This window comes from Balaenoptera musculus, chromosome 2, assembly GCF_009873245.2.
Source record: "Balaenoptera musculus isolate JJ_BM4_2016_0621 chromosome 2, mBalMus1.pri.v3, whole genome shotgun sequence".
Taxonomy (NCBI): domain Eukaryota; kingdom Metazoa; phylum Chordata; class Mammalia; order Artiodactyla; family Balaenopteridae; genus Balaenoptera; species Balaenoptera musculus.
In genome coordinates this window covers 31,574,202-31,598,967 of record NC_045786.1, presented here as the reverse complement: position 1 = coordinate 31,598,967, position 24,766 = coordinate 31,574,202, and the positions used below count along the sequence as shown (strand labels likewise).

Sequence of the window (24,766 nt, the reverse complement as noted above, 5' to 3'; positions counted from 1 at the left end):
GAGCCAGACAGACCCAGGCTGGGAGGGTTCATCTCAACCCCCGCTTCCCTCCCGGGGTCTTTGCAGACCTGGTGGACCGCTTTCAGCCTTGGCACTGAGTTCTGGTTTTTTATACCTTAGTGTCGCACTGTCCTTTCCTTCCACAAAGCCAGGGAAGGAGTCCAGAACACAAGACTGGTTTAATATCGAGAACCACTGGAGAAACGTGTCAGGGTTGCAGTGTAAACACCCCTGCCACAAAGAGCAGGGGGAACCGTGCTTCTGTCCTCAGGTCACGGTCTGCTGCTCAAGGTCAAGTTTATGGAGGATGAAGGCCCAGTTGGGTCAGGACACCTTTCATTGATTCAACCCCAATGTTAATTAGCTCAAACACTGTGTTAGGAGCTCCCAGGTTTATTTAGTAGAACCCCAGAGGATTTGACATAAAAGCAAACATGGAGGGACTTCCCTGGTGGTCCAGTGGTTAAGAACGCACCTTCCAATGCAGGGGACGCCGGTTCGATCCCTGGTTGGGGAACTAGGATCCCACATGCGTGGGGCAGCTAAGCCCGTGCACCACAACTACTGACCCCTTGTGCCTCAGATAGAGAGAAGCCCAAGCACCACAATGAAAGGTCCCTCAACTAAGACCCGATGCAGCCCCCAGAAATAAATAAAAATAAAAACAAACATGGAAAAAGTAAATTAGAGATACTGAACATTATAGCTAGTTTGGGTTTATAGCAAATTTCTGGGCTTTGAAACAGATGGAACTACTGTGAAGCTGTGGATGTTGCCTTAACTTTGCGAGAAGATGCTTATGAAGATTGGTTCTGACCCCTCTCCCACCAGCACTGCCCCTTCCTGGGCTCCCTGGGCAACATCTCCTGCTCTGGGTGAGGGGCCCTGTGATCTGGCTTGTCTGGGGCCATTGCCATTTTCCTGGTCCCCTTCCGCAACCCCCTGGGCCACCGTGGAGCCTCAAGGATCTTTCTGAATCTGGGACTTCCCACTGATTCCCCTGCCATAATATCAAAGGCGCTGGGTACCTTCATCAGCAAATCTATGAACCATCCACTCTAAGGAATATTTGGAATTTCTGTTTATCTCCCGAGTATCTGGAAACGTGGCACTTCAAAGGCTCTATTTGATCATAGATCCAATTTATTGCCAGAAATTTGCATGTGGAATAATGGGGACCCTCCACTGGCAGTGGAGGTGGCATCCTGTGAGAAAATTAATTTCTCCCGAAACCAAATGCCCGCTGCCTCAGCAACAGTATTCGTAGGAGAACTGAACCTAGTGGTGTTTGAAGTCAGGCAGCTGAAAGGCTTTTCATGGAAGTGTTCTCTGTGCCTGGATTCAGCTGTGGGGTCAGCGCCCAGGGCCAGGGCCTGCCTTTCGTTCTGCAGTCGTTCTGAGGGCTGGGGGCCCTGGACCCTGGAGAATCCAGTTGTCAGCATGTGGGACAGACGGAGTCTCCTGGGCTCCTGGGAATTCCTGTTTCCTGTCTCACTAGGGAAGGTGGGCTAAGGGTAGCCTAAAAACCAACCAACCTGTGAATGGACCAACAACTTAGACAGTGGCTTGTTCTAATCTTGTGGGGAGAGACCTGTGTGCTTAATTTCCAGCCTGGAGGTTGATGAGGGATTTTTCCAGGAGTGGCTGTGAGTTGCCAGAAGAACAGGCTCTTGGATTTCTGTCTAGTCACAAGTGGCCGAGAGGGACAGAGGAGGTGACCCGGCCATGACTGCCCCCAGAAGGGGTAGGAAGAGACCGGGGACGTGTGTTTGGCACAAGGAGGAGTGACCGGGCCACACATGGCTGAGAAGAGCCTGAATGTTCCAAACCGTATTTGAATCTCCAGGTTCATCCTGGCCGCTGGACGGCGTGGGCCTCCCGGCTGTGCCTGGCCAGGTGGCGTGTGGACTCAGAGCCAACCAGGGAGGCGACAGCGGACCCCCAAGGACTTCCTGGACCTCCCCACTCATGACTTCGTTGGACTTGTCTTTGAGATGAACCATCATATCTGGAGATGCAGGTCATCAAAATAACACAGCCCTGCTGTAGCCAGTGCAAGCCAGGGGTCCCCAGAGGAGGGGGGAGAGGGCACCGCTGAGGGAAAAGAAAATTCATATTTTTCTTTAGAGAAAATGAAAAGTGGCACTGGGTCCAAGTGGTAGGTGACCTTGCTGTTGAGTTAAAATGCTGCTGGGAAAATGAGAGAAGACAGACATGAAAAGAATGCTAATGAATAGCGGTGGACGGGAGCCCGGAGCCCTGACTCCCCGCCATCCACAAGGGGTGCTCGCGTGAAGCCTATTAATAGACACTTAAAAACCGATTCTAAATTGAGCTAAGATGTGGGCCTGTTTTCTGCTGGCGGAAGAGCCTTACATAAGGTGCCGGGTGCCGCTGGTTGTCCTTCCAGAGTGCTTTGATGGTTGCACACCTTGGTTGGGAACCCGCGGGGAGCAGGCGGGATGTTCAGGCTCCAGGTGGACGACACTGTCCTTCTGAGCGGCTCGAAGACAGTGGGGCGGCAGGGAAGCCCGCAGACCAGCTCCGGGGTCCCCCTGGTGCTTCTGGGCCTGGAGGGGTGGGAGGTGCTGGACTTCTGGGTGGATGGGCCCCTCCACGCCCCATGGTGTCGGGGGCGGTGGTGGCTGGAGGGCTGGGAGGGAGGGAAGGACAGGTGCGGAGGACTCCAGCCTGTGCTGGAGGCTTCCAGGCCCCTCCCTGCTGTCCTTCTTGGTCACAACTGGTCAGAGCTGGGGTGGGGGATGCCCAGGCAGGACAGTGACCTTTCTGAGTGACCTGCTTGAGGTCACAGAGCGAACCTGGGACAGAGTGAGGAATTGAGCCCGCCCTCCCAACACCCCCCCCCGCCCAGGGAAGGGTTCTTGCTGCTGGATGTGACATTTAGTATGAGCACTAGCCCCCAGATCCCTTCCTCCTGGAGGCGCTGTGGTGGTGGGGTTTGGCGGGAGGAAGGGCGGGCTGTTGATGCTGCCATGGCCCCAGGCAGTGTTCCAGAGGTGGGGTTTCACCTTCCCATCCTCCTTTAAGGTGGTTCCCACTGTCCACATTTTACACATGATGGAGCCGAGGCCAATGCCGCGAAGGGGTTTGAGAGGCAGCAGAAGCACGTACCCGTGGAAAGAAATTGAGCAACGATGCAAACATCCAGCTCCCCCTGAGTAGAGCCAAGCAGGTTACGGTGCTGTGGCTTGGTCAGAATGGAAGCGTCTGCAGCCTTCTAAGGGTTAGCGCATCATTTCTCCCTTATATATGGACCCGAGGCATCTGCACTGGGCCAGTTTTGGGTGGCCTCCAAATTTCCTCATTAAACCCCACTGCTAGGAATGTGTGTCCAGGGAAATGAGAGCGGCTGTTGGGTTCCCTTAGAAAAGTGACAACACTGAGTCCAGAGTGGACCTTTGTGATGAAGTTGAAGCCGTTGGCTGCCAGCGCCGATAGCAAGACCCTGTTGTCTTCCCCGAAGAATGACGCCACCCCCTTTGACTTCAGACCCCGGGGCCAGATTGAAGGTGGACTTCCCGACCAGCACAGCTGTTCATGAAATGCTCCCAGCTCTTCCATTCCCAGCAGATGGGATGACGGGGAGGAAGCGGCCATTGCCATGGTTTTGAAAGGAACCAAGAAATTCCTTTATAACTTATCCTGTCTTCAGCCAAATTGGAGGGAGGAAAGGAATTTGGATGTGATATTTCAGACCCGGAAACCCCGTCCTCTTGCACTGCCCCAGGCTCCCCGTCCCTGCAGAGGGACGGGGTGGGGCTCCTCCTCCTGCCCTGCCGTGAATTCCTGATCCAACCCATGGCTCTTGCCTTCCTGATGCCCTTGACTCTTTGGCTTTCCTCTCCAGCCCGAGTTTGCAAAGCATCCTCTGCTCAAGGGGACTGTGAAACCCGATGTGCTGTTTTCTGTTCTCTTTATAAAACCGCGCTGCCCAGGAGGAAGGGTGGGCTGGGAACCTGGGCAGAGGAAACGAGAGGTGGTCTGCCTCCTCTCTCTCTCCTTTAATCTCTTTTCATCCCCCTGCAGTCCCCACACGCACACCCACCTCTTCTGAAAGCATCCCAGAATACCGGTTCTGCCAACTAGTGGGGTCAAGCTTTGTTGTGGGAAAATCCATATTCATGAGGGCTTTGAGGAGCTTCATTGAAATGCTGAGAGTCTCTGCAGCCACAGTGATACATAAGCCATCGCTTTATTTGTCCAACACAATGTGAAGCCAATAATCATGTGATGAACGGCTAAAGAAACATTTTAAGTATTTGTTTCGGGGTGATTTCTGATCATCTCATTAGAATTATAATCGGTTCACTTTCCCAGGTATTCAAAGCCTCTCACTCATTTAAATTTCTATACTCTGTAGGAGCACCCGTATCATTCCTGAAACCAAAGTAAATTCCTCTCTTTTCTTCTGTTTTATTCCAGAAAGATTTCATCATCAGGAGGGTTTTCGGGACCTTACCAAACCGCTAGTTTTCGGTAAGAAATAAGAGGTAACCTTGCGTGGCGTGAGGTTTTGCTTCTGACGTGTGTGAAACGGGGTTGTTTTACTGGAGGGACGCTGCCCTGCGGGTGGGGCTGGGCAGCTGTCCTAGTTCTTTACCTCCTGGGGAGCTGGGTCTGTATAATCAGTACTAATCTGAGCACAGAGCATCTGAAGCTGGGGTCTGATTCACAGTCAAGGGCCGATGAGCACTGGGCCCGCTGCTGGGCACTTATGTTGTGTCGACGAAAAATTAATCAGTCATTCTAAGAAAGAAATGGAAAGTTCTATTCAAGCCAAATTTGAAGATTATAACCCAGGAAGCGCATCTCAGAAAGCTCTGAGAACTGTTCTGTCCGTTGGAAGTCAAGGCACACTTATATAAGTTTCTTGAGACGGAGGGCTGCACATCAAATGACTTATTATTGACAGTTTACATGATCCAGATCTAAGCGCCATTGTGACCCCTTACGAGGTCAAGAAGAGTGTTATCTTTTAAGGGCTTGTCCTCTTGATGCTGGGGGAGTGTTGCCTTTCATGCTTGAGCAGGTATTTCTGTGATGGGGGAGGTTTGGTCGATGCACAGTGCAGACACACAGCGCACAGTGAGGGGAGAGAGGAGGCCAAAGGGCAGAGAAGATTTTTCGTTTAGATTTTTCTGGTCTTGCCATAAATATGAATTTTATTTCTCAGTTGCCTGGAAGTGATGCCTCCCCCAGGCTCCCCAGTGCACACACCACATCCCCTCCGCATTATACTATGCTTCTGTAAACCACAGTCCTCATGGCGTTACCAAACTCAGGTTCGGCTGCTCGCCACTCAAAAGCCAATCATTCGAGAGGCAAGTGTCAGTAGAAAGGAAAGGTGCAATCTGAGGAGATGGTGGACTCATGTCCAGAGACCAACTCCGAAGATTCTGCTCAGCCAGGACAATTTTTAAAGGGAAAAAGGGGGGAAAGAATCTTAGTGAATCATCGAGGCAGGAGGTTGGGTTCTGCATCATTCTGCATCGTGTGCGGACTGGCTGACTCTTCAGATGTTGCCTTGCCCACGTGATCTGCCTGCAGGGCTGCTGTGGGGGTAGAGGGCTAGTTATTCTTTTTTTTTTAAAGATCTTTTTGATGTGGACCATTTTTAACGTCTTTATTGAATTTGTTACAATACTGCTTCTGTTTTGTGTTTTGGTTTTTTGGCTGTGAGGCATGTGGGATCTTAGCTGCCTGACCAGGGGCGGAACCTGCACCCCCTGCATTGGAAGGGGAAGGCTTAACCACTGGACTGCAAGGGAGGTCCCAGCTAATCATTCTTTAACTACTTAATTCTTCGTTCTTCCTTCTTTCTATCTAGGAAAAGAATCGACAGGTTAGGCAAGGCATGGTACACATTCAGGAGAGCCTAAGTCAGGAGTTAGTTTCAATTGCTTCATGATCTCATTCCTATAATTAGGTTTGTAAGGTTTGAGGGGGACAGAAATGGGTAAACAGGAAAGGGGCAAAAGTGCTGCTTTCAATGGATTCCATCATTTATTTGTGTAACTCCCACCAGATTCCTGTTCAGATTGAAAGTAGATACACATCACCAACAATGCATACTGTTTGAAACCTTCCTCTATTACTGGTCTACGAGAAGTCCACCGTTTTGAAATGCCAGGATGCCGAGTAGAAGACTTTAACTCTGATTACAAAGAGCACTCTTTTTTTAAAAAATTTATTTATTTGTTTATTTATTTTTGGCTGCATTGGGTCTTCATTGCTGCGCACGGGCTTTTCTCTAGCTGTGGCGAGCGGGGGCTACTCTTTGTTGCGGTGCACAGGCTTCTCATTGCGGTGGCTTTTCTTGTTGCGGAGCATGGGCTCTAGGCGCATGGGCTTAGTAGTTGTGGTACACAGGCTCAGTAGTTGTGGCTCGTGAGCTCTAGAGCACAGGCTCAGTAGTTGTGGCACACAGACTTTGTTGCTCCGTGGCATGTGGGATCTTCCCAGACCCGGGCTTGAACCTGTGTCTCCTGCATTGGCAGGTGGATTCTTAACCACTGTGCCACCAGGGAAGCCCACAAAGAGCCCTCTTAAGCTTACCAGGGATGAGGGGCGGCCCCGAGTCGCTGCTGCCCTGTGGGTGAAGCTGTCCTGTGGCCCTCATCCCACTGACCCACGGTGGACTCTTGGCTTCCTCTTGCCCTGGAGGAACTATAGGAGCAGATTTGCACAGGCTTGTGGGCCAGGTGCCAGCCAAGCACCTGGTACAGGGGAGGTTTGTAGGATATGGGTTCTGGGCTGAAAGTACTGGCCTCTTCTTCTGGGGCCAAAGACACCCCTGTGGCTGGGTAGTAGGGAAGCTGGTGTATGGGTTGGAGTATGTCTGAAGAAGAGAATGTCATTAGGGGTGAGGAGGCTGAGCCAGGCATGGTGAGCATGATGACCAGAGCAGGTCCCAGCTTCTGGTGGATTCCATGGGTTCTTATGCATTCATGGTGTCGACTGAAAAAAAAAAGCACAACCTAGAAGTTAAGAATTATGTTTCATTTGGTGGACTTTCGGAGGACTTCAAGCCCAGGCACAGCATCTCAGGTAGCTCTAAGTGACGGCCCTGAAGAGGCAAGGGACGGGGAGCCAGGACATACAGACGTGTTTGCAACAAAACCATGTGGTCGGAACATCCAAAGATTACTCTTAACCAAAGAAAACCAGATATGTCAAGTTAAGGAATTTAGTGCTTTTCTATGTATGAGAAGATGCAAGAGTCTGGGCTCACTGAAATCATTCCTTTGATGTGCTCCTCAGCTACATGGGGCCAGTATCCTGTGTTTTCTCATCCTAAGTTCCCTCAGGGCTCACAGTGGGGGCTATGGTAATGGCCGATGGCTTGGTGGCCACAGCATCCTTTGTTTGCTGATACCGCAGGCAACATTTTTCATCCACAGTGGGAAGGAGCATTTGCTAGTTGGATGGAGCAGCGCTGGGCAGCCGTCCAGAGTGTCGTATGTAGGGTGGCTTTGGGACAACCAAAGGAGAGGAAAACTGCATTCCTCAACGGGGGAGCTCTGTGCCAGTTCTGAAGATGATGACGACCACCAGTGGAGATGGGATACTGGAGTGTCTAGACAGTGGTTCAAAGCCAACGTTTTGCCCCTGGGGTAGCAGAAGAACACAGGCCTTGCTACTTGGAGCTGCTGCGAGATCATTGTTTTGTAAAGCAAGGCAGCTTCATTTATTCCACTTGCTAATCCAGCATCTACCCTACATCTGCGGTGCTAATAGTCACTGTGTTGTGCTTGGGCAGGAATTCCCTCACGTGAAATTGGGGAGCGTTCTTGTCCCAAATGTCCTAGATGGATTCCATGGTGGCTTTGAAACCCCATACCTCAGATTGGGACTTGAACCCAATCACACCTCGGGTGGGTCTTGAACCCACAGTTTCCCAGCTGAAACTGCACACCTGGTCTCAGGACTTAAGGAGGCTCAGGTTCTTTATGTCTCGATGCAGAAAGACTTCAGCAAGAGGCAAAGTGATAGGTAAGAAGTATATTTATTAATGTAGGACGCTTGTGAAGGCTACAAGCGGAGAGGCAAGAGGGCTCTGCCCTGAGAACTAAGTGGGAAAGCAGGTTTATTTAGAGAGATACACACTCCATAGACAGAGTGTGGTTCATCTCAGAAGGTGAGAGGCCCTGAAGTATGGGGTGATTAGTTTTTATGGGCTGGGTAATTTCATAGCTAATGAGTGGGAAAAGAAGGGGCAGTGATTTCCGGGAATCAGACCACCACCCACTTTTCGGCCTTTTATGTTCGGCCTCAGAACTTTCATGGCGGCACCTGTGGGTGTGTCATTTAGCTAATGTATTACAATGAGCATATAACGAGGCCCAAGGTCCACCAGAAGTCGAACCTTCTGCCATCTTGGGCCTAGTCGGTTCTAACTGGTTTATGTCACGTCCTCCACGGCTCTGTCATTCTTTTAATGGTTGTGCCCTGCCCCCTCCCCCATCTCAGCTTTGGGAGTGTGGGAGTGGGCACAGTCACAAGGCATTTAAGGGACATAGAACAATCAGCCCCCCTCCAAGGAAGCGGAGGGTGAAACCTCAGAGGAATTGCATGATTTTTAATGGGTTTGGGCATAGGAATAAGTGAGTATTTTTCTGAACATTTCCTCAGCTGTCAGTCTTCAAAGCTTGTGAATTTACTTTTGTGCTCTCAGCAAAGCCTTTTCCTTCCGGTTTGATTTTCCATTTAGAGTTGTAAACATACTTCAGCCTTAAATAGAGTAGATGCATCAACCGCCCTCCGCTGCGAAAATGCTAAAGAATTTTGGGGGATTCTGGAAGGGGAGGAGATTTTTGTTATAATTGACAGCAGGGATAGCTTGTGAAGGTGTTGCAGGAAGGGTGATCCCTTCCGGGGCCCAAGAGTGGGCTCTTGTCTAACACTCGCAGATGAATTGTCCGAGGAGACACACGTGCTGACAAAGCAGGAGACTTTATTGGGAAGGGGCGCCCGGGCGGAGAGCAGTAGGGTAAGGGAGCCCAGGAGGACTGCTCTGCCATGTGGTTCACAGTCTTAGGTTTATGGTGATGGGGTTAGTTTCCGGCTTGTCTCTGGCCAATCACTCTGACTCAGGGTCCTTCCTGGTGGCGCGCGCATCTCTCAGCCAAGATGGATTCTAGCGTGAGGGTTTCTGGGAGGTTGTCAGGACATATTATGGGCTGGCGTCTCCTCCCTCCTTTCAGCCCCTCCCGAATTCTCCCCGTTAGTTTTCGGTGGCAGCACCGTGTTCTTTATCAGCGCCTCCTGTTGTGAGACAACTCAGGCAAGCGGTTATCATCGTTCCTGGCCAAGGTGGGCGGCTTTGGTCAACGGTTCCCTAACAGAGATGTTACTGATGGGGAAGCAGGCTCACAAATGACAGTGAAATTCTGGCCTTCTGGGAGCCCGGGGTCTAGCAGCCACCTCACTCCATCTGCTTTCTAGGGATTGTCCACCATGAAATTGGCTTCTTGAGGATTTTCTTAACGAAATTGGAATTGTCATTGCATTCTGATGGATACCATGGGGCAGTTCTGTTTGTGCTTCTAGGGTATAAGGTATTTCCTTCTTCTGAGCCCAAAAAAGACCTAGTGGAGTATTTATGCATCCCGAAATATCATTAGAGTATCAAAATCAGCTGCAAATGACGAGAGGCCGAGCTCTCTTGCCGGTTGCACTCACCCATCTGCAGTGTGACGGGACCGTCATTTAAGTGAATATGCTCATCAGGATTCTCTGCAGAAAAGCATATTTCTTCTGTGAGAGGAAAGTGGCAATGAGATGGATATTTTTAACTGACAGTTTTGCCAGAATGAATCTCTGGGAGGAGAGATCTTCAGAGAGAAGAGACCGGGGTGTATTTATTTTTCTACCACAAGGGAACCATTCTGTAACTTCAGAATACTAATCCTCAGCGTGTGCCTGCTGTCCTTGCACAGGATAACTTTGTGAATATGCTTCCACTCATAGTAGAATTTGGGGGTTGTGTTCTAATTTTTCCCCCCAGGAAAATTAAATTCTAGGCCTCACTCTTGCTATGATATCTATCCACCAGGCCCTTGATCTGTAAAATGCGTGACTCATAATTATATAAATTCAGTGATCATCCTGAAGGAAAGTTGGAAAGATTAATAAGCTGTGTTTATTTTTATTTTTTTTAACATCTTTATTGGAGTATAATTGCTTTACAATGGTGTGTTAGTTTCTGCTCTATAACAAAGTGAATCAGTTATACATATATCCCCATATCTCTTCCCTCCTGCATCTCCCTCCCTCCCACCCTCCCTATCCCACCCCTCTAGGTGGTCACAAAGCACCGAGCTGATCTCCCTGCGCTGTGCGGCTGCTTCCCACTAGCTATCTGTTTTACATTTGGTAGTGTATATATGTCCATGCCACTCTCTTTGTCCCAGCTTACCCTTAAATTTTTTTTTTTTTTAACATCTTCATTGGAGCACAATTGTTCTACAATGGTGTGTTAGTTTCTACTTTATAACAAAGTGAATCAGTTATACATATACACATGTTCCCATATCTCTTCCCTCTTGCAGCTCCCTCCCTCCCACCCTCCCCATCCCACCCCTCTAGGTGGTCACAAAGCACCGAGCTGATCTCCCTCTGCTATGCGGCTGCTTCCCACCAGCTATCCACTTCACGTTTGGTAGTGTACATATGTCCATGCCACTCTCCCACTTCGTCAAGCTGTGTTTAAATCATGGGCAAGTCTCAGAAAATACATGAAGTTAGAAGATGTTGCATTTGTGAAAATGGCTGGCTCTTAGGATGTCAGCATGCCCTTGCCCAAGTACAAACACATGCCAGTGCTGTGTAAAATCTGGCCAAGAATAGTCCTAAAACATAAGATCCTAAGAAAGACAGAGATATTCCCAGTCACCAGACATTAAAAGAAAACACAAAGTGGAGCTGGTGTAAGAGTGGGGGAGTGAGGTTCCTGATGGAAAGTGATGGTTAAGGTTTGTGATATCTTAGTAGGAGAGACAGAATTGGATGGGTGGACAGGGTAGTGAGCCTTGTAAAAGATGCTTACCTGTCTGGGAACCCAGGTGATGGCAGAGATGTGTTATTGACCAGGTGGGAAAGGATGCAGGACAGCGGTTGTCCGCATGGGAAAAGAGCAAATGAGATCCTTACCTCACAGCATACACACAAGTCAATGCCAATAGGACTCAAGACGTAAATGAAGGACATGATGTTAAAATACATAGAAGAGATTTTCTGTATGCCCTTGAGGTAGGAAAAGGTAAGACATACACTTGTGCACAGACACATCATAAAAGACCATTAATATTAGCAACTTCTTTAAGAGAAGGGGCACTAAAGTTTAAAGCAAACTACTAGCTGGAATAAATATCTGTGATGCATTCTCTGTAAGAGATTGGTATTCGGTCTGTATAAAGAACTCTTTCAGATCAATAAGGAAAAAAACAACATAATTGAAAAAAGTGGGCCAATAATATGAAGAAGAAGAAGGTGGGGGTGATAAGGTTTCCAAGCCTGAACAGTGTGTTCATGGCTGTTTGTGAGCTTGCTCTCTACCCCTGCTTCTCTTGTGTTTGAAAAGTTGATAAAAGAAGAGGTTCTGTTGAACACCTCAGTGTAATTGAATGGGGTCCTACTGCTCTCTGCTTACAAAATCAAACTCACAAATGTTGGTAGAAAAGAAAAGTTGTCTTTAATCAGAATGCCGGCAATCTGGGGAGATGGTGGACTCAGTGTCCCCCAGAAAGCACCTCCGAAGATTCTGCTTGGCCAGGAAAGTTTTTAAAGAGAAAAAAGGGGACGTAATCTCAGTTAATCATGGAGATGGGGGGTCAGAGTTGTCGTGCTCCCCGCTGTGTGCAGGCTTGTCAGTCCTCGTGATCTTTCTTTAGATGCCAACTTGTTCACACAGTTTGTTCACGTGATTACTGATGGGGAAGCTAGGGAAGAGATCTGGTCATCTGTTAATTCCTTATTCTTCATTTCTACATCTTTGATCTACGGAAAGAACCGACAAGTTAGGCAAGGTATTGTGTGATCAAAAGGTTTGAAAGGTGTGCTTGGGCCGGAGATGCGTAGAGCCTGGGGGTACCTGGTTTAAGGTTAGTGACAGTATAGCTCTGCTAAAGTGACAAGGAAAGGGGCTTCCTGCTAAAGGTGGTTTCCTGCAAAGAACTGCTTACATCACGTGTGTGCTCCACACAACCTCACTGCTCCTGTGTCCCTCTGGCAGGGCTGTCTTGCTCCTTTGCATTGGCTAATAATCCTCTAACTCACTGTAATTGCTGACTTCCTGGGCTGACCATTTTACAGGCAGTTCTGTATTCCTCTCTTCGTTGAAGTGCTCAGGACTTCTTTTTTCTCCCCCAGCTTTATCGAGGTATAACTGGTCTACCAAAAACCTGCACGTGATTCATGTATACACCTTGCTGAGTTTGGACAGATGTATATACTTGTGTGACTATCACCACAATCCAGGCAATAAACATACCCATTGTGTCCAAAGGTTTCCTTGTATCCCTTTGTTTTTTTGTTTGTTTTGTAGTAAAAACACTTCACATGAGATCTACCTTCTTAAAAATTTTTTTTAGGAACATAGCATCCCTTACTGTTAACTAGGCGCTGTGTTGTGTGGTATCTCTCTAGAACTGATTCATCTTGCAAACTTGACACTTTATATCCCCCTCCACTCCCCCCCCCCCCATTTTATTGTCTACCTCTGTCCCATTGACTGTTTCAGATGCCCCACATAATGCAGGCTCCATCCTTCTCTGACTGATGTATTTCACTTAGCATAATGTCTTCCAGATCCCTCCGTGTTGTTGCAAATGGTAAGGTCTCCTTTTTAAAGGCTGGGTCCTGTTCCATTGTCTGTGTAGACTGCATTGTCTCTATCCCGTCATCTGTTGGTGGACATGGGTCGTTTCCATGTCTCAGCTGAGCGAGCCGGGCTTTGCCCAGTGGTCTGGCTGGGTTCCTTCAACAGCGGCGTCCATGCAGGTGGTGTTTTCGGCTCTTTCTGGCTCTCTTTTCTATGTGCTTCTCTCCCATCTCGATGGACAGGGCTCACAGGCTCCCCTTTCAGGAGCCTTAGTTAGACATTTAAGCCACATTTAAGCCTGCCCTGTGCTTTCCTGCCTGAACACTGATCTCTTTGTGGGCTTGTTCACCCACTTGTTCTGACCCTTCACAGTGTCCACCATGGATCGTCGATGCTCAAGAAACCTGTGATCACTGTGTAGCTCTGATTTCTCACACTTTGAGAAGCTCATTTTCCTCATCTGTCACGTGGGGACTCATGGTCTGGGGGCGTGGTCGTGAGAATGAACCACATCACAGATGGGGAGGGAGTAGCACATAAAAGCTCCCCACTGCTGTCATTTCCTTCCTTGGAGGAAGCAAAGAGCAGCCTTTCCGATTTGCTTTCCAGCCTTTGTGTGTATGTTCTCAAGTACTTGGAAACGTCTGCTCTGACACCAATTTTTTTTCTTTTTTTAAGTTGCACGTTAGGAGAGAAAAATTTCATCAACACCTTTTTTAAAAAATGAAAAATGTGTCAAGAAAATAGCACTCCGAGCTGCCACTCTGTTGAGCCCAACATAATTCGTGTGATTAAATGAAAGGAAGTTAGCCATTTCAGTATGTAATTTTTTATTAATGATATTCAGATCCAGTTAATTATATCCAGTTCCAATTAATTACATGAGTGTGTACATTGGTCTTCTCCAACTGTGCTCTGTGGAGTCCCAGGAGATGGTCCCGAAAATAGCAGCCCACATTCAGGTCAGGCTGGGACACACTGTGTGTACTGCCCCCTCTCGGGTCCCAGAGTTCCGTATTAAAGGCCCTGACAAGTCCTGCAAGAAAGCAACTCACTTAGTTCACTTAACACATCATTTTCCAAACTTATTTTTACCATAGGTGCTTCTAGATCCACCAGGAAATGCTACTTAAAGTCAGAACAGTTCTTACACCCTAGCTTGGTCTTGGACTGCCTGATAAACAACGTTTATGTTTATGGAGACATTCCTTAAGTCTCCTCGAGCAACACAGCTGGGGTCTCCCCCATTGTGACAGATTGTCCTGCACAGAGTTGTGTTTTCATACAGTCTGTGGCTACTGCAGACTCATCTTGGACCAGTCACGTGATCTCCTTCAGTCACTTTACACATCTGTAGGGAAAAATGGGGGTGGCATGCCAGCCCTTCAGGGGGGCTGTCAAGGTGAAGGTTAGCCCTTGGAAGTGCCCCTGCCACTCCTGCCTGTGCCCGTCTGTGGCAGAGACCCTCATTCACAAGAAAGGCCAAGTCGTCAACCGTGTCCTGGCCTCAGGGCTCAGATCTGAGACTCAGCTCCTGGCGGGGTCCTCCTAGGAGGTGTGAAAGGGAGCACCTGACCTCCGCTTTGGTGATCAGCCTCCGGGCGATGTGTCCAGTGCTTTGGCGGCCGTGCACCCTGAGTGTGAAGGGAGGTGACGAGTGGACCCCGGGGGAAGGTGGCCCATGAGTGTAGTCGGTTGTGCAGGAGGAGGTGAGTCTTGACCGCACATCTCGAAGGGTGAGTGCGCTTTCCTGGGAGAGAGAGAGGGAGGGAGGCGGGGCAGGACCGGGGTGGGGGGGCCTGACGGAGGAGCAAGAGGATGAGGCAGCAGGGACCAGACTGTCCTGTTTAGGCGGACATGCAGAACCTCAGGCAGGGCTTCACCAGGGGGCCAATGCCAGAGATGAATGTGGAAGTGGGGTGCAGGGGTGAAGCCCTGAGCCCTGGCGATGCCTCGTGTGGCCCTGGGGAGAGATGATGCATTGAAGGCTGTGGGGTGGAGGAGGGGCCCAAGGGGAGACCCTGGGGGAAGAGTGTGGGGAGGGTCCCTCCCGGAGAGGGAGTGGTTGGTGGGGGCAGGAGGTGGGAACTCGGGAGAGAGAAGAACTTCTTTGAGGTGGGAAAGAATTGTTGGATACCTGCTTCAGGAGGGATGGAGGCGCTTTTGAGGGGTGGGTGGAACCAGGGAGTCAGGCCACGGGTGGGCGTGGACTCGGTGAGGAGCTGCAGGGGCCTGAAAGTGGGCAGAAACCAGGAGGGGCGGGCTCAGGACTCTCAGTGGCCATGGCCATGGCCGGGTGGTGGCAGGCGGGAGACAGAGGAGGATTTTAAAAGACAAAGTGTATGTAGTCTTTTTCTTTTGCATGAAAACTGTCCAAGCAGGGGGGGAGAGGAGAAAGGGTGTGAACAGAGGGAACAAGGTATTTTTCGGTGAGAATGGAAAATTGATGTTGGGTGTGGGTCAGGGATGTGGGGAGAAGAGGTAGGTGTGAGGTTGCAGCGAGGAGGGAGAGGGACCTGGGTGCTGGTGGAGAGAGCTTCTGATTTTCTGAAGGGAGAAGAATCCAGGCATTTCCAGCTGTGACTCTCTTCTCTCTGGGAGGCAGAGTTAAGCCTGTGACAGCAGAAAGGAATCCCCGTGATGGAAATAACAGCCGGCACCTGCGTTAATCTTTTGAACGAATATCTCCAGTCGTGGCCACTGTGCTTTGGGACAGTGGATATGGTTCATCTTAGGTCGATTCTGAGAGTCGTCCCCAAGGACGACCCCCAACATCATTTTCAGCCATGAAGGTGCTGGCATATCTGTGCGGCTTCCCCAAGTCCTGGCTGAGGAAAAGCGGTGCTCCCTGGGACGTTTGTCTGGCTTTTTTGTCGCTACCCTGTCTTGCCAGCCCCGCTTTGGGTCCTGTAGCCCAAAGCGTGGTGGGAGAGCTGGGGAGCTGTTCCAGGCTGAGACCTGGCAGTTGCCAAAGAAAATTAACTCTCTCCTGTGATGCCGTGAGATTTCACATCAGAAAAATCCATCAGCTTTGGGGACCGATTAGCTTAGAGATAAATCCTAACTTCCTCCCCTTCCCTCAAGCCTCTGGGGGCAGGGTGGAGGGGGTATGAAAGCCAGGCTGGAGTTTACAGCCTACTGGCTGTGCCCACGTTCATTGCAAGGACTCTGTTGGGCTCTGGAAGCCCCGCTGGCCTCTGTTCCTCCATGAGGTCCTGTGTGGGCACAGGGCAGCCTAGGAGGCTGGTCCCCTTTGCCTGTGATTTCCCTTCTCTCTGCCAGCTCATTCCTCCCCCCCGCCCCCACCTCAGCTGATCCAGAGGCAGCAATCGCATCCCTCTTCTGCCCTGTGCCAGACAGCCGTAGAAGCAGGCTGAATCAGAGCTCCTTCAACTCTGAAGGTAGATGTCCTGATTCCTGCTTTCCAGAGAGGAAGACAGGCTCGTGGACATGAGGTCTTAGACACGCAGAGCTGAGCTGGGCTCTGCCGGGCACAGCGTAGTGAGGGGAGCATGCATCGTGCCTCCCCGGTGGACCTGGAGGCATCCCATCTCCTGCAGCTGTGGTTGCCCAAGGTCATGGTTACTCCTCCAAGGCAGGAGGACACCCAGAGAGCCCCTGAGGCCCAGCCCTGCTTTGATGGAAAGTTGCTTTGTGACGTGAAGCCTTTTTGTTCTCTCATCCAATAAAGGACTTGGGGTGGGGGCAATGGGGAGTACTTAAGGAGTACAGGGTTCTGTTTTGCAAGGTGGGGGATGGATGGGGGTGGTGGTAGCGTAGCAGGGTGAATGTACTTAATGAAGTATATGCGTAACAATGGTCTAGATGGTAAGTTTTATGTAGTGTTTATTTGACCACAATTAAAAAACAAAAGAGAGAAAGAACACAGCACCTATCTGGTAAACTCTGACTGTAACTATGAGGCCAGCCAAGGAGACACTCAGCGCATATAGGTTCTCCCTAGGGTTATTCTCCACGCTCTGAGTTTCTCCCTTCCCACTGTTCTGGGACTTGGTTTCCAGGCTCTCCTGTTTATCTCCCCCAAATGTCATTGTCACTGTCTCTGCCCTTCTTCCAGTCTTGCCCAGGTGGGAGGCTGCTCTCTAGGGTGGTTTTACCAGGATGGAGTGTGTTTGTGTATGTGTGTATGTCTCTGTGTGTATTCGTGTGTATGTGTATGTGTGTGTGTGTATTTGTGTGTATGTGTCTCTGTGTGTATTCGTGTGTATGTGTGTGTATGTCTCTGTGTATTCGTGTGTATGTGTATGTGTGTGTGTGTATTCGTGTGTATGTGTGTGTGTATTTGTGTGTATGTGTCTCTGTGTGTATTCGTGTGTATGTGTGTGTATGTCTCTGTGTATTCGTGTGTATGTGTATGTGTGTATTCGTGTGTATGTGTGTGTGTGTATTTGTGTGTGTGTATGTCTCTGTGTATTTGTGTGTGTGTGTGTGTATGTGTGTATGTCTCTGTGTGTACGTGTGTATGTGCGTGTGTGTATGTATGTCTCTGTGCGTGTATGTATGTGCGTGTGTGTTGTGTATGTCTCTGTGTGTATTCATGTATGTGTGTGTATGTCTCTGTGTGTATGTCTCTGTGTATGCGTGTGCGTGCGTGTGTTGGGAAAGCTGGCTGATCCTCCTTCCAGCTGCTGGGCTACCTGAAGTGACCCAGCCTGGGGACCCTCCCCAAGTGCCCTTCACCTCGCAGTGCACCGGGGGCTCTAGAGCAGGCACTGGGAAGCCTGACCCACAGTAGTTAGGGCAGCAGGCAGAGCCCCAGGTGGAATCTGAAGAAAAACCTTGAAAGACCTGCCCCTGCCCATAATATGGTGCCTTGTCTAGTCTCATCCCGATTGTGTCCCCTCCTTCACTATGGCAGTCCACACCCTGTAACGACCAACTGGACTTATTAACACAAATGACTGACAGTGGGGAGGGGGAGGCTTTGGAGATTCACCTTTTTAAAGCATTTGTTTTGAATTGCGTAGTGTGCATGTTACCGGCCATAACATATTTTTAAAAATAGGCACTAGTAGATTTTATTCCATTTGCAATTTAAGGACAAAAAAAGGTGTATTACAATATGGTACAGTTTCTGTGAAGAGATTGTTCCCTAGTGTCTGTCATACTGGAGACTAGTTTTCTGCCCTTCAGAACATGTTTTTATTTTTTTATTTTTAAAATTTATTTATTGAAATATAGTTGATTTACAGTGTTGTGTTAGTTTCAGGTGTACAGCAAAGTGATTCAGCCATATATAAATATATATATATTCTTTTTTGTATTCTTTTTCATTATGCATTATTACAAGATATCGACTGTAGTTCCCTGTGCTATACAGTAGGTCCTTGTGGTTTATCTGTTTTATATATAGAACATTTTTTTAAAAATAAGCTCTTTCGTTGAAATGTAACAGACAGAAAAGTACAAACATTCTAAGTGTTTATTGCCATGAATTTTCTCAAACTGAACACATCTGTGTAACTACCACCCAGACGAAGAGGTAAAGCATCACCACAACTCAAGAACCGCCCCCACCCCAGCGTCCCCTCCCCGCCACAACCTCCAATACCCAAAGGGAACTGAATCCTATCACCAAATATTTTTGCTAATTTTTGTAGTTTTCATAAATGAATTTCTACCACGTGTACTCTTTTGTGGTAGTTTCTTTCACTCAACGACAGTCATTCAGAGTTGTTGCATGTGCAGTAGTTCCTTGATTGTCACTGTCAGATAGTTTTACATTGTATAAATATATAAAAATTTATCCATTCGGCTTTTGCTGGACATTTGGATCTTTCCCAGTGTTTGGTCATCGTGGTTGCTGAGAACATTCTTATACGTTTGGTGTGCATCTGGTTGCATTTCTATTGTGTATCTACCAGGGATGGAATTGGTGGATCACAGGATATGGTTTATGTTTGTATTTTAGTGAGCACTGCCAATCAGATTTCCCAAGTGGTTGGAACAAATACACTCACACCAGCAAGGCTAAGAGTTTCATTTGTTCCACATCCTTGCTAATCACTGGATTGTCAGTCATTTTAATTTTAATTCTGGTGGATGTAGAGTGGGATTCTTTGGTTTTCATTTGCATTTGACTGAAGACTAATTTCAGTACCCTTTTTTGAATATTTTTATTGTTCTTTTGGATTTTTATTGTTCTTTATTGTCTTCTTTTGCGAAGCTCCTGTCTTTTGCTCGTTTTCCTGTTGGGTTTCCTTTATCTTTGTGCTGTGTAGGATTCTTTATGTATTCGATACTTGAGAACTTTGTTGGATGTATGTATGAAATGCGAATGTTTTCTCACACTGTTTCTCACCTTTAGAGGTATCTTTTGATAAAGAGGAGTAGCTTATGAATCTTTTCCTTTAAGATAATTGCTTTTTGTGCTCTGTTTATGGAATCTATTTGTACCCCCAAAACATGAAGACATTCTCCTATGTTAGTTTCTAGAAGCTTTATTGTTTAAACTTTCACTTTTAGATCTACAATCCACCTGGAGTCCATTTTTTATGTATGGTGTGAGGTAGATGTCCAGATTCATTTTTCTCCTAATGGGTATCTGGTTGACCTGGCACCATTAATTACCCCACTGCTCTCTCTAATAAAGGTCTGATTCCATTTCTGGTGTTTGACTACTGACAGCTTTCAAACCCCATCTCCTCCCTTTCCTTCTGCCCTACATCTGGGCAAGCTGATAACAAAGCTTGCCCACAACCTTGTGTGCTGCCGGTGGGAGGTTCAAACCACAGAAGCCTCAGCCCCTGTGTGCAAACTCTTCCGTGGCCTCACTCCCTAACCACCAGGGCACTCAATCCCACTTTCTCTCAAGCCACTCACGCCATTTTTGGACAGGCTTTTGTTCCTGCCATGTTCTCCCCAGAAAGACCAGTATGTAACTAAGTAATCTCTTCATACCTTATTTTTTAAAAAAATTGAAGTATAGTTGATTTACAGTGTCATGTTAGTTTCAGGTGTACAGCACAGTGATTCAGTTTTATATATATATTCTTTTTCAGATTCTTTTCCCTTATAGGTTATTACAAAATATTGAGTATAGTTCCCTGTGCTATACAGTAGGTCCTTGTTGGTTATCTGTTTTATATATAGCAGTGTGTATATGTTAATCCCAAATTCCTAATTTATCCCCTGGCGCTGTTTCCTCTTTGGTAACAATATGTTTGTTTTCTATGTCTGTGAGTCTGTTTTGTATCATTTGTATCATTTTTTTTGAGATTCCACATATAAGTGACATCATATCTTATTTGTCTTTTTCTGTCTGACTTGCTTCACTTAGTATGAAAATCTCTGTGTCTATCCATGTTGCTACAAGTGGCATTATTTCATTCTTTTTCATGGTTGAGTAATATTCTATAATATATATAATATAATATAGAATAGAATAGAATATATATATCTCACATCCTCTTTATCCATTCATCTGTCAGTGGACATTTAGGTTGCTTCCATATCTTGGCTATTGTAAATAATGCTGCTATGAACATTGGGGTGCATGAATCTTGTCAAATTTGAGTATTCTCCGGATATGTGCCCTGGAATGGGATTGCAGGATCATATGATAACTCTGTTTTTAGTTCATATGTTGATATGTGTGTGGTGTCAACAGTCTCAACATCTGAACCAATTTTAGGTGGGGAGATAGATTCCACCCTCCATGGCATGATCACAGCACACTTCAGTGTCACTTTTTTGTAAATGAAATTACTGTACGTATGTGAGTTTCTATTCAATTCCACTGTTTGTCTGTCCTGGTACCAATACCACAATACTTTAATTACTGTGCTTTTATAATACGTGCTACTTCTGCTGATTTTAAGTTCTTCAGTTTTGTTATTCAAGATTCTCCTGCTTTGTTTGGTTCTTTGCATTTCTGTATAAAATTTGGAATCTTTCTGTCAATTTCCATATAGACATTTGCACATAGAACCCTGCTGAGATGTGAGTCCTTTGAATCATAGATCTATTAAGAGGGAGGTGATACTTTATAATATTAGGTCTTCCCATACATGAACATGTAATTTCCCTCTCTTTTGGTCTATTTTAATTTCTCTTGATACATTTTGTAGTTTTGAATATACATCTTTTGTTAGATTTCTTCCAGGGTATTTTGGGTATTGTTTTGGTATTTCCTGTTGTTGCTATTATAAGTGGTATTTAAATATTTTTTTTTCTGTTGTAATTGCTTTTCATGGGTGTGTATAAACATGATTGTTTCTTATATATTTTCTTTGGATCCAGCAACTTGGTTAAATTTAGTTATTCTAATAATTAATTTTCAGGTTCTTTTACATTTTTCAGATGCATAATCATGTTGACTATGAATAATGAGAGTGTTTTTTTCCCTCTTTGCACTGATTGCAAACGCCACTTCAGTGATTCCCCACTTAGGGGCAGATCTTTCAGTATCTTACTTTAAGTTATGCTAATTGCTGTCAGTTTTTTGGTGAATACTCTATATGAGTCAGAACGTTCCCTTTTATTTTTAGTTTGCTGCAGGTTTTTATCATGAGTGAGTATTGAATTTATCAGATACTTTTTCTGCATCTCATTAAATAATCATAGAATATTTTCCTTTTATTTCATTAATATGTTCAGTTATATGATGGATTTTTTTAATGTTAAACCATCCTTGCATTCTGGACTAAATTCAACTGAATTGTCATATGATTTAATTTTTATATATAACTTGTTTGATTTGATAATTTTTTATAGCTTCTTTGCAACTGTGTTTAAGAGTGATCTGCCTTTAATTTTATTTTCATATAAAACCTGACCGTATTTCAAGGTCAGGTTTTGGTATCAAGGTATTTGGTGGCCATTTAAAGTGTCCTCTTTTTATGTTTCCTGGAAGATTTTGGGTAATACTGGTGTTTTGTTGTTGCTGTTTGTTTTCGTTTTTGGTTTTGCTTCTGTATTTGGAAGAATTCAATTGGGAAGCCATTGGGGTCTGAAGTTATTTGAGAAGAGGAAAGAGAATTTTAAATTACAGATTCAATTTCTTTAGTAGATACATGACAACTTGGACATTTTCTTTCTTCTAGTGTCAGTTTTGCTAACTTGTGTTTCAGTAATTTGTTCATTTTGTAAAAATTGTCACAATTATTAGTGTTAAGTTGTTCATAATATCCATTATTATATTTTACAAGTGATATCCACCTTTTCATTTCTGATACTGTAATCTGTGTATTTTCCCTCTCCCTCACCTTTTATCAGTATTTATTTATTTATTTGATTTTTGGCTCTGTCAGGTCGTAGTTGTGGCACGCGGCATCTTCATTGCAGCATTCGGGCTCTTTGTTGAAGCGCGCGGGCTTCTCTCTCTAGTTGTGGTGCACGGGCTCAGTAGTTGTGGCATGCAGGCTTAGTTGCCACGCGACATGTGCGATCTTAGTTCCCTGACCAGGGATTGAACCCATGTCCCCTGCATTGGAAAGCGTATTCTTTTTTTTTTTTTAACTTATTTTTTACTTTTATTTTTGGCTGCTTTGGGTCTTTGTTGCTGTGCGTGGGCTTTCTCTGGTTGTGGCGAGCGAGGGCTACTCTTTGTTGCGGTGCACGGGCTTCTCATTGCAGTGGCTTCTCTTGTTGTGGAGCATGGGCTCTAGACGCATGGGCTTCAGTAGTTGTGGCAGGCGGGCTCAGTAGTTGTGGCACGCGAGCTCTAGAGTGCAGGCTCAGTAGAGGTGCACGGGCTTAGTTGCTCTGCGGCATGTGAGATCTTCCCGGACCAGGGCTCGAACCCATGTCCCCTGCATTGGCAGGCGGATTCTTAACCACTGCGCCACCAGGGAAGCCCCAGAAGCTGGATTCTTAACCACTGGACCACCAGAAAAGTCCCATCACCTTTTATCAGTCTTGCTAGTGATTTACATATTTAATCCCCCCACTCAATGATCAACAATTGGGTTTGTTGATTTTTCTCTACTGTACATTTGTTTTCTGTTTTTTTTTTTTTTCTGCCCTTATATTTCTTATTTCCTTCCTTTATCTTTATTTGGGTTTAATTTGCTGTTCTTTTCAAAGTACTTGAGAGTAAATGGATATCTAGATTATTTATTTTTCCAGCATTTCTTGTTTGCTAGTAAAGGAATTTAAGGTTGTAAATTTCCTTGTAAGCCTGCTTTAGCAGTAATCTACTTTAAAAAAAAATTGTGGTAAAAAACACATAACATTGAAATTTACCATCTGAACCATTTTTAAGTGTACAGTTCAACAGTATAAATAAACTGTCTTCACATGTTGGGAAACTTATCTCTAGGACTTTTTCATCTTGCAAACCTGAAATTCTATACCCATTAAAAAATAGCTCCCCTTTTCCCCCTTACTCCCAGCCACCGGCAACCACCATTCTTTCTGTTTCTATGAATTTGACTATTTTAGATGCCCCATATGAGTGGAATTGTACAGTATTTGTTCTTTTGTGATTAACTTATCTCACTTAGCATGATGTCCTCAAAGTTCATCCATACTGTAGCTTGGGTTAGAATTTCCTTCCTTTTTAAGGCTGAATAATATTCCGTTGTAAGGATATGACACATTTTCTTTATCCATTTATCCATCGATGGACGTTTGGGTTGTTTCCCTTTTGGATATTGTGAATAGTCCAGCTATGAATATGAATGTATAACACTATTTTTTGACATGTTGTATTTCCATTATTAACCAGTACAAAATGTTTTTAATTTTTGTATTTATGTTCTTTTGTGTTCTATTATGTTGTATCTGTGGGTTATTTTGAAGTGGTTAATTTCCAAACGTCTGCATATTTTCTAATTATATTTTTGATATTTATTTCTAGCATTATTACACTGTAGTCAGAAACATATTCTTTGTGATTTTAACATTTTGAAATTTGTTTAGACTTGTTTTGGACTTGTCTACCATATGATTAATTTTGACAAAGTTTTCTGTGTGCACTTGTGTGTAGTTCCGCAGTGCGGTAGTTCTTCTCTGTTAATGAGGAAATTTTTGGTAACTGTGGTGTTCAGACCTTCTAATTCCATTCTGATTTTTGTCTGCTTGTTATAAATCATTTACTGAGAGAAGTGTGTTGAAAAGTATCCCACTGTGATTTCAGATTTGTCTTTTTGCGATTCGGTTTTTTTTCTCCCCTTATAAAGTTTGGGAGTATATAACTAAGTACATATACACTTAGAATTTAAATTTACAATTTATTCCTAGCAGGTTGCCCTTTTTTATCATGATTTTTTTCTTTTTTCCTTTAATAATGCCTCTTTTCCTAAAGCCTACTTTGTCTAAATAGTAATATAACTACACCAACTTTCTTTTTTTAAGTAAATTTTTTACTTTAGAATAGTTTTAGATTTACAGAGAACTTGAAAAGATAGTAGGGAGAGTGCCCATATATCCTGCACTGACTTTGCCCTGTTGCTAACATCTTACATTCACATGGTACATTTGTAGCAAGTAATGAAACAGTATCAATACATTATTATTAACCACAGTCCATACTTCATTCAGATTTTCTTAGTTTTTACTTAATGTCCTTTTTCTGTCCCAGGATTCCATTTAAGATACCACATTAAATTTAATCTTTGTATCTCTTTAGGTGCTTTTAGATTATGGTAGCTTCTTAGACTTACTTGTTTTTGATGACCTTGACAGTTGAGGAGTACCGATCAGGTGTTTTATAGACTATTGTTCAATTTAGGTTTGATATTTTTCTCCTGGTTAGACAGGGCTTATGGGCTTTTGGTCAGGAGACTGCATAGGGAAGAGTGCCATTCTCCTCATATCAAATCAGGGTGCAACTGACCACTGTTGATATTAACCTTGATCACCTGGGAGTTATGCCCCATCTCCATGAGGCAGTGTCTGCACAAAGTATTAATATATGGAGGAATTCTGCACGGGAGATTTTCCCCTTCTCCCTAGTTTATT

The 24,766-nt window shown here is 45.7% G+C and overlaps 1 protein-coding gene across 5 annotated transcripts in view; it reads left to right on the top strand.

Moving 5' to 3' along the window:
- APBA2 (amyloid beta precursor protein binding family A member 2) overlaps positions 1–24,766 on the top strand; it is a 230,682-nt gene that overhangs the window by 109,797 nt on the left and 96,119 nt on the right. For 4 of the 5 annotated variants that reach the window (XM_036844816.1, XM_036844814.1, XM_036844818.1 and 1 more), the window contains exon 3: positions 4,444–4,497. The gene's annotated coding sequence lies outside the window, so the exon portion shown is untranslated. The remainder of the gene's footprint in view (positions 1–4,443; positions 4,498–24,766) is intronic. The other variant, XM_036844817.1, reaches the window with a different exon arrangement.